Here is a 16848-nt window from a genome sequence, read left to right as displayed (position 1 = left end):
AAAAAAAAAAAAAAAAAAAAAAGAAAAACATTTCTTAGAAAGTTAATGTGCTTCCTGTACACAGCTTGGCCTGGCAGACAGCAGGAATCCCCTGATACAGTGGTTGATAATATTTGAATATGGGTGTGCTGCTCTTTATGAATTAGGTATGTTATTGAAAAGCTTGTGAGTATGCTTCTATGTAAATAAAATAGTTTTAAGTGCATTATTAGCTGGCTTGTTCTCCTAAGATACAGAAGATATTTTATTGGACTAAGTAGAACATTATTAAGAAAGTCAATCTATAGAGAAAATGGCCAGTTTTTGAGTATTCACCCTAAAGTGCTGAGCAGTGGTGTCAGTGCATTTTCTTCATTATACTAGTTTTGACATTACTAAAAATCTGCTTCTGCAGATAGTAAATGTATCTGTGGGTCTGAGGCACCATGTGATAGATTATTGTATCTCCAGCCATCTAGACCCATAGTGATTCTTTTTTTTTTTTAAGTCTATTTAGGAAACATGAGCCTTTCCCTCTTCATTTGAAGGTTTTAGACAGGCTGCTTGGGGGGTAAAACTCTTACCTTCTCAGTGCAAGCTCGTCTTAGAACTTTTACTTTTTATTTGTACTTTTTAAGATTCACTTTTATTTATGTGTATGCATGTGTATTCCTGCCGAGGCTCAAAGAAGGCATCAGATCCCTTGGAGCTGGATTTATAGGTAGTTATGAGCTTCCCAGTCTGGTACTTGGAATAAGCTAAGGTCCTCTGTAAGAGCAGCAAGTACTCGTGACTGCTGAGCCACCTGTCAATCCTTACAGCTTTTAGACTGGACCACAGGTTCCGTTGGAGTTGCTTAATAGTTTTAAGCAACAATGATCTTGATTCCCAGGTGTCTTCTATCAGAACAAAGAATAGCAAATTTTATATCTTACAAACTAAGGGAATTTACAAACTATATCTTTTATCCAGAAAGTGTTGGTCATATGATTTATTGAGCTAGTATCTTGTTATGTAAGCTGGTCTGAAACTCACTCTGTAGCCTACTCTGGCATCAAGTTTGGAGTACATCTGTTCTCATTCTACTGAATGTTGAGATTACAGTTGTGCTCTATTTATTGCACCTGGCTCCAAAAAGTTTTTTTTTTAATATTTATTTATTTTTATTTTATGTGTATGGCTATTTTGCCTGCATGTGTACCTGTGTACCAGGTATGTGGTAGGAGGCCAGAAGTGGGCTTTGGACACCTGGACCTGGAGTTACAGATGGTTGTCAGCAGTCATGGGGATTCTGGGAATCAGTCCGGAATCCTACGGAAGAGCGGCTTGTGGTATTAACTGCTGAGCCACCTCTCCAGCCCTGGTCCAATACAGTTTTAAGATAGCTGTTACTTAGATTTTTCTGGTAGGTGTAATTTGAACCTTATCTTTGACTTCATGGCAAAGATCCAACATAAGCTAGGTGCTGTGGTTTGGTTGTGGCTTAAATGTGTTGCCTAGAGATTCACATTTTGGGAAGTTGGTCTCCAGAGTAATGATAGTAAGATGTTGAGCTCTCTGGCTTCCTCTTGCTTTATTACCATTGAGATGCCATCTGTCATAAGGTGAGGTAGTTGGCGGAGCTTTTACTAGAGCTCTTTTGTAAGTAAGCTTGTAGATTTCATTGTAGCAATGGAAAAAAACACCTGATAGGTTAAGGTCAAAGGAGAATTCCTTGGCTCCTGAAATCAAGTTCTATGATGATACTATCTTTAGTTATGACTGGGTCTTGGGGTCTTGGTACCCTCAGGATGTATTCTTTGAACACTGCTACTGCTTTCTCTTGCTTTGGTCTCATTCTCCAGTTGGTAAAAATAACCACCCTCAATGCTAGATTTAAATCTGCCTCCCAGTTTGCAATCTGGGTACAAACAGTATTTCCTCAATAGCAACAATTAGAAGTTCAGAGAGCAGACATTAACTAGTGTGGCTTGGATCATTACAACTCTCCTCTGAAGCAGTCCTGGTGAAGTGCAGTGGGTATCAAGTTGGTCAGGCCACCCTAAATCATCTGTCAGAGCCTTGGGCAGTCTGGCCTTTACTGCATGGATCAAGAATGGGTAGGAAAGGGCTAGGATGTAGCTTAGTTGGTAGAGTCCTTATATAGCATCCCCAAAGCCCTGGGTTTGATTCCTAACACCATATATCTTAATCCCAGCATTCTGGAGGTAGAGGCAGGAGTATCAGAAGTTTGAGATCATTCTTGGATGAGGAGATAGCTCAGCAGGTAAGAGTGCTTTTTATGCAAGCACAGGAACAAGTTCAAATTCCCAGAACCATTACCTGAGTTCAAACCACAAGAACCCTCATAAAAAGCCAGGGGCAGTCATATGGTAATCCTACAACTGTGGTGGAGACAGGATCACTGGGGCTTGGTAAGAGCCTAGCTCCAGGTTCAGTGAGCAACAAGGTCTTAAAGGAATTAGGCAGAGGGCGGTAGCACAGGACATCTTCCCTTGACTTCCAGAGAGGGTCCACATGCACCTCTAACTCCCATATGTACACACACAGAGGGGGGAAAGTAAGTTGGGTCGCAAAAGAAAGCTGGTTGAAGCCAGCCACACGAGACCGTGTCTCAAAAGAATGGGGTAGGAAGCAGTTTCATCCCAAGACGTAGTAGACAGACAGACCAAAAGAACCTTTTAGAGATACTGTTTGAATGTTGATTTGTGAGGAAATGTTAACAGGTCTCCTACCATTCGGAATACTCACTTCAGAACTTCATTTAGTTATGTCTTACAGTTTGGGAGGATTGATTGGCAGGCCCAAGATAATCCTTGGGGTCTGTGATTGTCAGACAGTTGCTGGGGCTGAAATAGTCTTGAAATCACAATTCCACGTCAGGAAGGATTCTGTCAGCCAACCTCATCTAGGCTTCAACTAGCTTGGTGGCTGCTGGGTCTGGCATAAGCAAAAAGGAAGAGACAAGGGCTACTTTTTAATGACCTAGTTATAAGTCACATGGTGTAACTTCCTATAGAGACCTACCTAGCATCACATTTTTTGGATGGGTGTTAAAACATTGTAAGAAACCATGTGGTATTGGAGGTCTTAGTGTTGCCAGCCATCATGGCACAGAGTCTGCTATGTGCCTTGCCTTATGGTAACTAGTTTCATGAAGAACATGAAATATAAACTAAGCTATGTATGCTATTTTTGGGCTGACCTTATTCTGACTAGATGATTTTGATGCCTTGTTCACTTTTCAGTTCTCAGGCATTCTTCCTTCCTCATAGCCTTTTGGGTTCTTGGTAGTGAATAATCTCAACCCTGTTGATGTATAATTTATTAAAGGGACAAACCAGGACCACCCTGTTGTAACAGAAGTCAGTACAGAAAGGTCACTTCTCCTTGCTCTCCCAGAACAATAGGGTGTGATGAATGCCTGTAAGCTCAGTGGTGGGTGCTTTCCCTGGAACCTTGCACCTTGAGCAGGTGCCAGTTCTGAAAGAACTGGTGAAGCCATTGCTCACAGGGAAAAGTACCTCAAGGAGACCACTCTGTGAGCCACAGTGACTGGGCTTAGCGTAAATCCTTCTGTCTTTGCTCTTCTTTTCCAAGCCTGAGTGTTCAGCCTCCTAACATCCCCCCCCCCCCCAAGCTCAGTTAGAGCTTTCTGCTTGTCTTCTCATGGCAGAGGTAGGTTCCATCTGGTACAACAAGCCTTAACTGACAGACAGCTGTGACTTCAGGGAGCTCTATCTTAAAACCTAAATTAGTTGATCAGGTTGGTTTCAGTGTGGTTTGTACTGTTGTCAAAGAGCCCAATTGAGAAAGTATGTCATGACAAATTCTTATTATTATTTTTTCTTCTTCTTTTTCTTATTATTATTTGGTTTCTTTATTTGGTTTCTCTGTGTAGTCTTGGCTGTCCTGGACTCTCTTTGTAGACCAGGCTGGCCTCAAAGTCACAGAGATCCTTCTGCCTCTGCCTCCCTGAGTGCTGGGATTACAGGCGTGTGCCACCAATGATAAATTATTTTGTTGATAACTTTTTGTTACAACAATACTTCTATTGTGGTGAATTTCTTTTTTTTAAGATTTATTTATTTTATGTATATGAGTGTTCTATCTGCACTTACACCTGCCAGAAGAGGGAATCAGTTCACATTATAGATGGTTGTGAGCCACCATGTGGTTGCTGGGATTTGAACTCATGACCTTTGAAAGACCAGACAGTGCTCTTAACCACCGAGTCATCTCTCCAGCCGTGTGGTGAACTTCTTATCACCAAGTAACAGCTTAGAAACAAAGGAGTTTAGAGTTTCCTTCCTTTTTATTTTTGGAATTGAGGTTTTGTTGTTGATGAATTTGAGAGACCCTCCTCTTTATCATAGCCTCCGTACCTTTTTCTCCCTCTCTCTTTTGTTTCTTTCAAAGAGTCTAATATGTTCCATGCTTGCTATCAAATTGCTGTGTAGCCTAGGATGACTTTGAACTTGTGACTCTCCTGGCTCCTCTTCTGAGTGCTGGGATGTGGCATAGGTCACCATAGCGGGCTCTCAGAATAGATTCCTTCACCCTGTGGTTATTGGATAGGAATGAAAGATGGACAATACAAAATGCGGTTGCTACACAGAGTGGCTTTACTAACAGAACATAGCGGTCTATATTGTTATGTATCATTTTAGCCTCTGGTGTTGCCAGCTGTGTGTCATCTAGTTCTGACCAGATCCTGCAGTCCCTACTAATGGTTCAGTCTTTCTGCAACTTCTGTGAGCCTTTGATTTTTTTCTTTTTCTTTTTTTTTTCCCAGACACCTATGGATACTTTATTATTTTTCTTTTCTTTTATTATTTCTTATTAATTATACTTTATTCACTTTGGATCCCCCTGTAGCTCCCTCCCTCCTCCCCTGCCAGTCCCTCCTTCCCTCTTGAAACTGGAGTTATTGCATAGGTTATCAGCCATCTTGTGGGTGCTGAGACTCAAACCTTGGTCTTCTGGAAGAGCAGTGAGTGCTCCTAACTGTTGAGCTGTCACTCCAGCTGCATCCCTCCCACGCTCACCCTTGCTTTTAATGGTTTGCATTTTTTACTCTTCCAAGAACTGCCTTGGTGACTGGCATCAGTACCTTTCATCTTTGGGGATGTAAGTACATATACAGGTGCACATGGCGTGTGGCAGATATGATCCACCTTGGTCTTTGAGGCAGGCCTCTGATTGGCATGGACCACTCCAAATAGGCTAGACTGGTGTCTTCACCTCTCAGCCCTGGGATAAACATGTACCTCCACACCACACCACCTGGGTTTTTTGTTGTTGTTGTTTGTTTTGTTTGACATATGTCAAAACAAAACTTGGGTCCTTGTGTTTAAAAGGCAAACAGTTTTACTGCCTGAGCAGTTATCCCAGGCCCCTTGTTTATTTTTCATGTGAGGCATTTAAACTTTTTAATTTTATATATATGGGTATTTTGCTTGAGTGTATGTCCGTGTACCACTTTCATGCCTGATGCCCATGAAGGCCAGTAGAGGGTGGTGGGGACCCATGGAACTGGAGTGATAGACAGTTGTAAACCACCATAAGGGTTCTGGGAATCAAACCTGTGTCCTCTGGAAGAGCAGCCAGTGCTCTTAACCACTGAGCCATCTCCAGCCCTGAGCATTTTTTTAATACTCCAGAGTTTCCCTGTTAGATCAGGCCAAGGCTGAATTTACCTAAAGTTGGACCCTTGCTTGGCTGCTTTTGTTTTCCTCTTCTGCCTCTTGGTTCCAGCCTCTCCTGGTAGCATCTCTGAGATAAATCTCTTGCACTTGAGTCCTCTGTGGTCTGCTGCTAGGGATTACAGATGAAGGCAGCGTGAATCAAAACCTTCTTACTCTTTAAGCTTACCACTGGGAGTCACAGTAACGCATTGCTCTTTCCACTTGCATTTGGAATACTGACTATGCACTTAGGGACAGCCAAAACATATATTGAAAATGACACTGGTACATTACCTGCAGGTTTGTTTGGTTTAGCTCATGGCTCCATTTTTACCTTTATGAGTTCTGCTGTGTCAGTGTAAAACACAGCTCTTGTTCCAAACAGTATAAGAAATGGTTCATTATGACTCAAAGCAGTGAACATAGATTGCTTACCCTGAATAACACACTCTGCTGGAAGAGGTTACATGAACTTTCATAGTCACAGAACAAAAAGAAAACCATGAATTAGTGTGTTTACCAAATACATTAGAGGGGACATCTGCAGAGTAGAAAATATGTTCTATGTACTTCATATACTTTGACATTCTTAGCTTTGGGATTAGTAGAAACTAAAGGTCTGCTAAGACGTTGTGGTGTATGCCTTTAATCCTAGCATTCAGGAGGACGAGGCAGGTGGATCTCTGTGAGTTTGAGGCCATTCTGGGTTTATATAATTAGTTTCAGGACAGCCAGAACTACGTAGTGAAACCCTATCTTAATAACAACAACATTCTAGATGTTTGAATTTATCTGTTGTGTGTAGGTGGCATATGTGCCATCACACGTGTATGCAGGTGAGAGGGCAACTCTGTGGAGTTGGGTCTCTTCCCCTTTCTGTGGCTTCTGGGCATTGAACTCAGGGTCTCAGGCTTGTGTAGCAAGTGCCTTTACCCTCTGTGCCACCTGTCTACCCACATATGAAAAGTTGTACCCAATAGTCACAAGAATTTTAGATTAGATATAGAGGTTGTTAGTAGATGGCTATTAAAAGGGACTAATGGGAGGTGGGGGCAGGGCCAGAGAAATAGCTCAGTGGTTAAGAGCATTTTCTCCTGTCCCTTTCTCCCAATCTCTCAAACTGAGGACTGACCTCTTTGTCTTTTATTATTATTGCATGTGTAGATGTGCAAACATATTGATACTACCTGCCGAGTCTGTTTTTGTTGTTTTTGTGTATATTGGTTCATATCTGAACATTTGTATTGGATAACCATTTAGGAGGTTCATCCCTAGGAAGAGGATAAGTCTTCCTCTTTCTGCAGTCATTAATTGCCTGTAGTTCTTTGTCTAGGGTAGGACTCTCTGAGATTCTCAGGTAACTCCTGAATGTCTCCTCTCCTACCAGAGTGGTTCCAGCTCCCACTCTTTCTTTTTAGACCTCAATCTTGAGGGATTGGAGTGATGTGCTAGATTTGAGGTGAAAGTTCCTGGTGTATGCAGGAAATTGAGCAGAATACAAGGGTACTCACTGGAGGGTACTCAGTTAGTGTCAGGTCACAGTACCAAGAACCATCTCTCTGTAAACTCGGCCTACTTTTAGAAGGGCTGGGACAAGTGATAGGGTATTCATGCGAAGCACCGACTGGTTTCAAGTCCACAGTTTGTCTGTTTTAGTCCAAGTGCTAGGATTGCTGGCAAGCACCACCATGCCCAGAGTGAGTTCATTTTATTCTGGCCAGTTCTTCTCTTGCCTCAGAATAGTTTTCTCTGAAGACATCACTGATTAACCAGTTAGTGGCTTGGTCTCACCTGTCCCTCATCACTGGGATGAGATCTGCTCTGGTTGCTCTGATCTGATCCCACACTGGGAGAGGGTAGAATGACAAGTGTCAGGGAGCTGACGCTAATAAAACCCTTTGTGACCGGATTTAAGCAACAGAAGGGTAGAAAAGTGGCCTTAGGCCAAGCCCTCATGTGTGTGTTTGTGTGGGTGTGTACCCATGTGTGAAATGCATGCACATGGAAGTCAAACGAAGATGGCAGGTTTCATGTTCTATCGCGGTCTTGTTCCTCTGAGACAGGTTCTCATTGAACCGGGATCTTGTTCAGCTAGGCTGAATGGCAGGTGAACTCTGGGGATCCTCCTGTCTCTACTCCTTGATGCTGGGGTTATAGGCATGAGCAGCCATGCCTTCTTACAGGGTGCTGCGGATTCAAACTCGGGTCCTCATGCTTGCACAGCAAGTGCTGCTACCCACTTAGTCACCACCCCCGTTTCTGGAGTCTTACGTTTTTTAAAATATTTATTTATTGTATGTCCATGTGTGTAGCATGTGTATACCACAGCACAAGTGCGGAGATCAGAGGACAACTTGCAGGAGTCGCTTCCCTCCTTCTTCTGCATGGGTTCCGGGACTCAGGTTGTTAGGCCTCCTGCACTTTATCTGCTGAGCTGTCTCACTGGTTCCAGGCATTTGTTCTTGAGTTTAATTTTGTCTGGCCTGTGCATGAGGCACTAGTGTCTGAAGAACAGTAATGCTTAGTTGTTGTTAGGTTGTACTCGAGGAGGATGGTGTGGAAAACAGTTGCAAAGCTTTAGAGGGAAAATATAAACCTCAGACAACAAGAAAAAGTATTTTAATTTTAAATTATATTTTATTTTATTACACTTCGTGTGTGTGTGATGATGATGATGATTATGTTTCTGTTGCTATGATAAGTACCATATGATAAGTACCAAGACCAAAAGAAACTTGAGGGAAGGAAAAGGTTTATTTCAGCATAACTTTACACTTCATCACTGAGGGAAACAGGGCAGGAACTCAGAGCAGGAACTGAAGCAGAGGCCCTGAAGGAATGCTGCTTTTTGGGCTTGCTCTCCACGGCTTGCTTAGCTTTGTTTCTTATACAACTTAAGATCAAGGGGTGGCACCACCCATAGTGGGCCGGGCTCTCCCACATCAATCATAAATCAAGAATTGCCAGGGTGGAAAGACTGTAAGAGCCAGAGGAAAGGGAGTCTGCAGTGAGACTATGTCTCTTAGGAATGTCAGAAGCCACATTCACTAACATGAGCTAGACAAAGACAACAGCCATAGACATGCTCAGGTGTATGCACTAAAGCCCCCAACCTTACACAGACCTACAGGGAACTAAGGAATGCTGAGGATGGGAGGAACAGTCTTCCCCAGGGAAGAGCACATCAAATTGGTTATGTAATACCAAGCGGTCAACTCTGAAAATATACATACAAGTAACATTATACAGACTGAGCCAGTGTATGTGCACATCCGTGTATGTGACACTGTGTTAATGGAAGGGGTCATGAAGCTGAAAGAGAGATGGGGTATATGGAAGGGTTGGGAGGGAAATGATGTGATTATCTGTAATCTCAAAAATAAATAATTAAGAAAAAAGAAATGAACCCACAGATAGGCCCACAGCCCAATCTGATGGAGGCAAGTTGAGGAACTGAGGTTCTTTCATGCTACAGAGGTGTTCTGCTGCCTAGCCACCTCCCCAGAACATTTCAGCATCTATGTTTTAGCTAGTTCCTGTCCCGGTTCTGGGGACTGAAGAATGAAACAAAAGTCTTGAGCTTGAAGCATTCTGTCATTGACCTAAATCCCAACTTATCTAAACTTTAATCAAGTCATGTAAATGTTCAAGGAGGCTGAGGTAGGAAGACAGCATTTGAGGCCTGCCTGGGCTGTGTAGGGAGACTGTTCCCTTTTTTTTTTTTTTCTTTCGTTTTGTTTTTTGAAACAGGGTCTCTATTTCTATAGCCCTGGAATTTGCCTGACTTTGCCTCTTAAGTACTGGGATTTTGTTGTTGTTTTTGTTTTTTTATTTATTTATTTTTTTCTCGACAGGGTTTCTCTGTGTAGCCTGGGCTATCCTGGACTCGCTTTATATACCAGGCTGGCCTCAAACTCACAGAAATCTGCCTGCCTCTGCCACCCTGAGTGCTAGGAGTACAGCTGTGTGCCACTGCGCCCAGTTAGTACTGGATTTAAAAGTGACCTGTTTCAAGCCTGATCCTGTTTCTTAAAAAAAAAAATTAAAAAGGAAGCCCTATTTTCTTTTTTTATTAAATTTTTATTTTTTTATATTAGTTACAGTTTATTCACTTTGTTTCCCAGCTTCAGCCCCCTCCCTTATTCCTTCCCAGTCCTACCCTCCCTCCGTCTTCTCCCATTCCCCTCTCCAAGTCCACTGATAGGGAAGTCCACTCCTCCCCTTCCATCTGACCCTAACTTATCAGGTCTCATCAGGAGTGGCTGCATTGTCCTCCTCTGGCAGTGGCCTGGCAGGACTGCTCCCCCCTTGAGGGGGGAGGGGGTGATCAAAGAGCCAGCCAAAGTGACACACTGCCTCCCCAAGGGGAATGAGCCCCGGTCTCCCCTGCGACAGACAGGCCGGGTGCGGATACTCACCACTATACTAACGAGGAGGGCCGCCTGTTTTCTTATCTTCTAACTATTATTTAAACCTTTGTCTTGGGTCATTTCAGCTGCCTCAGTAGCCTCTTGTTAAAGGTCTATGGACCATGGGACATTTTCTTCAAAATAGAGCTCTTGGGATCACAGTCTCAGTTTGTGTGTGCTCTGTAGAAAACAAGCTTGGCATTAGACCTTGACATTTTAGAGAATGACCTTTTGTAGGAGAGAGTGGTGGTTTCTTCTCAAGATTCCACTGACATTTTAAAAGTAAGCAAATTTTCTCACAATTGCTGCTGTTGAAAAGGGCATTGAATAGAATATCACCATCCTTTTGTCTTAAGTCTGGGTTGAAGTGGGCATGGTGGCACACACCTTTAATTCCAGCACTCAGGAGGCAGAAGCAGGTGGATCTCTGAGTTTGAGGCCAGCCAAGTCTATAATGCAAGTTTCGGGACAGCCAAGGCTACAAAGAGAAACCTCTCAAAGAACAAAAAGAAAACAAGAAGTTTGGGTTGACATACAGTTTAGTTGAGAAGTGGAAATTACTTCCTGTACGGTTGCTGGGGATTATGAGTAAGGTCAGTAAAAAGTACTTAGCACTGGGGAGATGGCTCAGCGGGTAAAGAGCTTTCTGTGCACGCTTGAGGACCTGAGTTTAGATCCTTAGGACCACCTAGGGCTGGAGACAATAGTGTGTGTGCAAACCTAGCACTGCTATGGCAAGGGAAAATGGGACATGGAGACAGGAGAATCCCTTGGCATATGAATTAGGGAACAAAAGACCATGGTCAGAGTTGCTCTCTGGCAGCCATATCTTGCACTCCAACCCTCTTCATCTTCCCATCGCTCCATATCTATCCTCCACCCTTGCAGCCTCCCCACTAGAGAAAAGAAAACAAAAACAAAATCTCACCACGGAAGCTCGGGTGTGTTGCGATATGTCATGCAGTATATCCTTTTGTCCAAATAGCTTCTCTTAGTTCTTAATGCAGGTCTGCGCTTATATCCGTTTACTTTGGAAGGCGGGGCTCCCTGCCTGTGCTTAGTAATTAAATTGTTGGTTTAGTTTAAATTGTTTGGTTTTGTTTTTGATATTTTGAGAAAGGGTCTCACTATGTAGTCTTGCCTAGCCAGGAACTCAGGAACTTGCTATGTAGATCAGGCTGGCCTGGAACTCCAGGCCAGAGATCCACCTGCTTTTGTGTCTGAATGCTGGAATTAAAGGACTGGCCACCACATCTGGCCAGTACTTATATTCTATTTAATCTCACCAAAACCTTAGTCTCTTGGCCCTTGGTGAATTGGGTGCAGTGGTGATGTGTGTTAGCTACCACCTGCTACTCTAGGTTCTTGGTAGAACAAGGGAATCTTGGTAGAGCAAGTAGGTATATTACAGTGACTGCCATTCTGTGTGGCAAATAAGGGGAGTATGTATTTGGATATAGTTCTCTGTTGGAAAGTCATCAAAGGTTTAAAAACAAAAAGAGGGGATGGGAGATGGCTCAACAGGTAAGAGTGATTGCTTTAAAAACATAAAGGCTTGGGTTTGGATTACCTGTCACCCCTGTAAAAACTCTGGGCATTGGCTAAATTCTAGCACTGAGGGGGTGGAGATAAGAGGGTTGCTGGGGCTTGCTGGACATCAGCCCCGACCCAGGTTCAGTCTCAAAGGAATACAACACTCACCATCCTCTGCACTGCGCCCCCCCATATGCATGTGCATGTACACACACACACACACACACACACACACACACACACACAGACGTGCACATACAGACAGGCACAGACACACAGAATCATAAGATAATGGCTAATACAAGGCTGCTGTTTTGAAGCATTCTGCTGTCTTGGTAGCTACTTTCCAGGCAGAGCAGAGTGGCACAGTGCCCTGAGTTGCTACAACAGACAATAGACCTTTAATTTTTGTGGAGGAGTTGCCATTGTGGTTGTTCTCCAGGTTCTGGCCAGCTCTGGCTTTTTGGGGAAGACCAGAGTACAGGGCAAGTGAGCTTCTTGGCATGTTGCCCTCACTTGCAACTCCTGTGAAATGCTGAGTGGCATTGGCGAATTTGGAGATTGCAGTGATCTCAGGATACATTCCTTTAGAGTGCCAAGGGTCAACCATGCTTTTTAAATTTTTGCAAATGGATATATTTATAGAGTTTGGTTTGTTTGTTTGTTTGTTTGTTTGTTTGTTGAGACAGGGTTTCTCTGTGTAGCCCCTGGCTGTCCTGGAACTCATTATGTTGAGCAGGCTGCCTCAAACTCCCAAGAAATCCTACTGCCTTCTGGGTGCTGGGATTAAGGCATGAATATTATGTGTATATGTGTGTGTTTTTTAATCCCACAGTTCCATTAGACTAATAGCTATGAAACAAAATACCGGTAGCCCCTTGTTTTCCCCTTAGATCCAAACTTCTCAGCCATTTTCAAGTGTTTAAGTGTCTTCCACCATCGACTTCTAAGCATGGTGTCAGTCATTTTGAGACAAGCTGTCAGGTGGCATTTTTATGGGAAGACCTTTATCACAGCACTTCTCTGCCCTGCCTCCCATGGAGACCCGCCTCCCTCTCTCCCCCACGTTCTCAGATGTGGCTGGTGGTGTTATGACTACAGAATACGGTCCACAGCCAACCAGCACAGTGTGCTCTGCTGAGCAGCTGCCCTTTCCCCAGAACATTGCCTCACTTTGTAAAGACCTGTATTTTCTTTTTGTAAAAGGCTTTATTTTTATTTTTAAAATTCATGCTTATGTTCGTGTGTGCCTTAGGTGGTCAGAAGACTGTCAGCTTCCCTGGAGCTATAGTTACAGGCAGCTGGGAGCTGCCATCTAGGGGCTGAAACTGAATTTGGGTCCTCTGAAAGAGCAGCAAATGCTCACAGCAGAGCCAGCTCTCCAACCCCTGCCCCATATCTTGTTTTCTCAGTGATGTATCTTTATTGGTGAAGTTGTTCAAGTCTTGATGTTCAGCCACATCAGAAGTTCCATTCCCTTTTACCCCTTGGAAACCTTACTGCTGTAGACTGAACTATGTAGCTTGCCGTGTTGAGGTTCATTATTTTCAGACTTCTCTGTATCTGCTATTGTGTTTGTTACTCAGATTTGTAGGGTCAGAGCCTGGGACCCAGCAGTCTCAATAAGCTAAACTCTGCCACTTGTCCCCAACAAGCCAATTAAAGAGAAATGTAATAGCGAGAAACAGAGAGAGATGTATTCACTGTGGCCACACTGGGAGGAGGAACAGATAAAGAGGTCCAGTGCAAGTTAGGGACACTGACTCGAGGTTTGTGTGAGTGGCGTTCACAAACAGTTCCCAGGGTCTAAGTGGAGTTGTACCGTCACTGACCCATCATTGTTGGGCTCTGGTCTGTTCTGCAAGGTGGTGTGGTAAGTGGTCAGAACTGTGAGAACTTTCTTCCTCTGGCAGGAGAGTCCTGAGGAGATTTAATTCTTGGGGTCTATTGTTTCCGTAGCCTGACGGCACAAGTGCGTCATCTCTATCTTCTCTCCTCCAGGATGTTACAGTGGCTCTTCTGCTTCCTACGTTGTTCCTTTTTGTTGTTTTTGTTTTCCTAGTGTCCTTAAGTGCATCCTTGAGTAATTTCCTGAAATGGCAGAGGTTCTTGCTTTTATGAAATGCCTTAGCTTACCACTGTCATTGATTAATAGGCTAGGAGTGGAATTCTCTGTTGGAAATAACATTGGAGAATTATCTTTCAAAGTATTGCTTTGAAGAAGTCTAATGCTAATTTTATTCCTAATTCTTTGTAAACTGTCACTGCTACCCCACCACTGGATCCTAACCTCTTTTTTTTTTTTTTTTTTTTTTTTTGAAGGTTTTATAACATTGGTTGATTGTTTGTACATGCATAGTTCTGAGGACAACTTGCAGTTACCATTTTTCTCCTGGGACTGAATTCAGGTCTTCAGGCTTAGCAGCAAGTGCCATACGTTCTGAGCCATCTCACCTGCTCCTGGATTATTTTTTATATCATTTTCCTTTTCTTGTTGTTTTATTTTTTTGAATTTCTGAAATTAGAGTTAGGCTTCATTAGCTAATCTTTTGTAGTTCAGTTTTGTTTTTCCTTTGTTTTAATCTGTAATCTATGTTTAATATGTAAAATTTGCTTAATCATTTTCTTCAAATTCTTTTATCTTTATATTTTTTGCCATTTTGAATTTCCTCTTTTTCTTTCTGTCCCTTCTCCCCTTTTCTTTCCTCTTTTCCTTCTCGTCCATCACTCACAGGATAGCTTTGAACTTTCAATATTTCTGCTTCAGCCTTCCTAGTGCTGTGATTATAATCATAAATCACCATAGGCATGTGATTTCTTATTGTCAGACCATTCCTTCTTACAAAGGAGAAGGAGGGAGAGGAGGAGGAAAGGTGCAGGTGTGTTGTGGGTGGAAGCTGGAATGATGGCTCAGTGGTTAAGAGCACTAGTTGCTCTTCTGGAGGACCCAGGTTCAGTTCCCAGCACCCACATGGCAGCTCACAACCATCTATAACTTCAGTTCCAGGCCATCCAGTGCCGCCTTCTGTCTTCACAAGTGCCAGGCATGTACATGGTACACAGATATACTTGCAGATAAAACACCCATAAACATACAATAAATAAATCATTAAAAAAAAAAAAAAAGAAAAAACCCTCTTATGTATGTTCTATCTTATTTGAGTATATTAATTACAAGTGTTTTTTTTATTTTTGGTTTTTTTTTTTCGACCTCAGTTTTTCCCCATATCATTTCTTTTTTGTTACAAACGTTCCCTTGCATTCTGTTTATTCAGTACTTTGCCATCATCATAATTACTGCTCCATTTTATGATATATGTATTTTGCCTGCATGTATGCGTCTGTATCACATGTGTGCCTAGTGTCAGTGGGGTCCAGAAAAGGGTGCCAGATTCCCTAGAACTGGAGCTATGGACAGTTGTGTGCTCCCACGTGGAAATCACCTATGTCCTCTGATGAGCAGCCAGCGAACCAGCGAGTCATCTTTCCAGCTCCTGGTGCTTTGCATTGTGTTAAGAGTTTTTTCATAGTAGGAGTGACCCCTTGAGTGATTGGAAGCTGAGTGGATGGGTTGGCCTTGAAGAATGTCCTTTGCCTTTTTGAAAATCATATCGGACCCAAGCATTTTATTGGGATTTCCAGTTAAGGCACACACATAAGACTCCAGTCTCCTTGGGAAGTCTAAGCCTGGCTGCTCTCTTCTAGTTACAGAGCTGGTGGAGGTGGGAGTGGCAGAGGTGAGGGGCTGTGCAGACTTGAACTCAAAGCTTTGCTGCCAGTAAAGTGATTCATCACTATCCAGGGGCCCTGAGGAGAGTGTTCAGCACCCCAGCTCTGGAAGAGCTCTTCGCCAGCAAGCCTTCAGCACTCTTTCCTCGCTTGTGAGCAGATGCAGAAGCCTGTGCTTGTCCCTGTTGCGGCTTCTTCCTGTTACAGCAATACCTTAGAGTTGTCTAGTTACTAGTCTTTTCTACCTGGGGGTTTACATCTATCTCGTCAGTCCTTTTGTCCACAGTGCTGGACATGCTGTGTGCTCTGCATACATGTCTGTGTTCTGAGCTTAGCAATTACTTCATTCAGATCCTTGTCCTTGAAGCCAGAGGTGTCTCCCCAGGAGAGGATAAAATGGATTCTTTCTCTTTTGCTGTGGAGCTTGTAGGTAAGGACACAGAAGTGCCTCACTGGGGTTATTGACTTTGTTTAACCACAGGGGGAAGGCAGATCCCATACACTAGTCAGGGGCAGAGACTTGGATGAATGGGTAGTTACAAAGTTCCTAAAACATGTAGTAATTTCTTAGATGAAAATAAGCAAGTTCTTAATTCAAACAGTTCCAGGAAGTATGCATGTGTTTACTGGGTCTCGACTCAGCATTAAAAGGGCCCACATGGGCCCTTCTTTTTCTCTTTTAACTTGTTATACCATATTTTTAAAGAAAATTTACTGTTTTATCTGTAAATATTTCCATATCTTTAAAAAATGCTTCCTTAAAAAAGAAGTAACACATGCTTCCTAAAGGAGTAATTATTTAATTTTATCAAACTAAGTGATTTTGTAAGCATTCATTTTTGGTTAGTTTTGTAGGTGACCTATAGTTTCTGAAAACATGGCTTTGGTCAAGCTTATTTGTGGCTTCACTTCCTTCTCTGTTATTTTCTGTTATTTTTTTAAAAGTACAATCTACTGGGCATTTGTGCATTATAATGTATTACTGCAAAACATTTTATCCATGTAATCCATGTACTTGTAACAAGTTTGTGAGTTATGACACTGTGGCCACAATGAACTTGGTAACATTTCTGTCTCGCACATTGGGATTCCATCCACCTCAGCCCCAGGTCATTATTAATCACTGTACTTTACCTTTGCTGCACTCTGATTTTTTCTTTTAGAGATTTTATTTACTTCTCTTTCATGTGTGTAAGTTTACCTCTCTATATATCTGACCCAAAGAGGCCAGAAGAATACATCAAATTCCACTGGAACAGGAGTTCCAGAAGTTGTGAGCCACTGTGTAGATGCTGGGAATTGAACTGGAGACCTCTGGAAGAGCAGTCAATTCTCTTGAAACCACGGAGCCATTTCTCCAGCCCAGCTTTATACCTTTAAAACAACAAAGACTCTAAAAGACAGTATCTGTGGTGCTGGCCTCAGGGGTGGCTGGTGGCGGAGTGCATGTGCGCGTGTGGCCTGCCAGCATCTCTCTGTAGCTAGGATTCTTCTCTGCCATCACTTGGCCT

At 42.9% G+C, this 16848-nt stretch overlaps 1 protein-coding gene across 3 annotated transcripts in view; it reads left to right on the top strand.

The window, feature by feature from the left end:
* Zbtb5 (zinc finger and BTB domain containing 5) overlaps positions 1-16848 on the top strand; it is a 28926-nt gene that overhangs the window by 7174 nt on the left and 4904 nt on the right. The window lies entirely within an intron of this gene.

This window comes from Psammomys obesus, unplaced genomic scaffold (assembly GCF_907164565.1).
Source record: "Psammomys obesus unplaced genomic scaffold, mPsaObe1.curated_primary_1811, whole genome shotgun sequence".
Lineage (NCBI taxonomy): Eukaryota > Metazoa > Chordata > Mammalia > Rodentia > Muridae > Psammomys > Psammomys obesus.
Note: the sequence above shows the minus strand (reverse complement) of the source record. Positions and strands in the feature narration are given on the sequence as shown.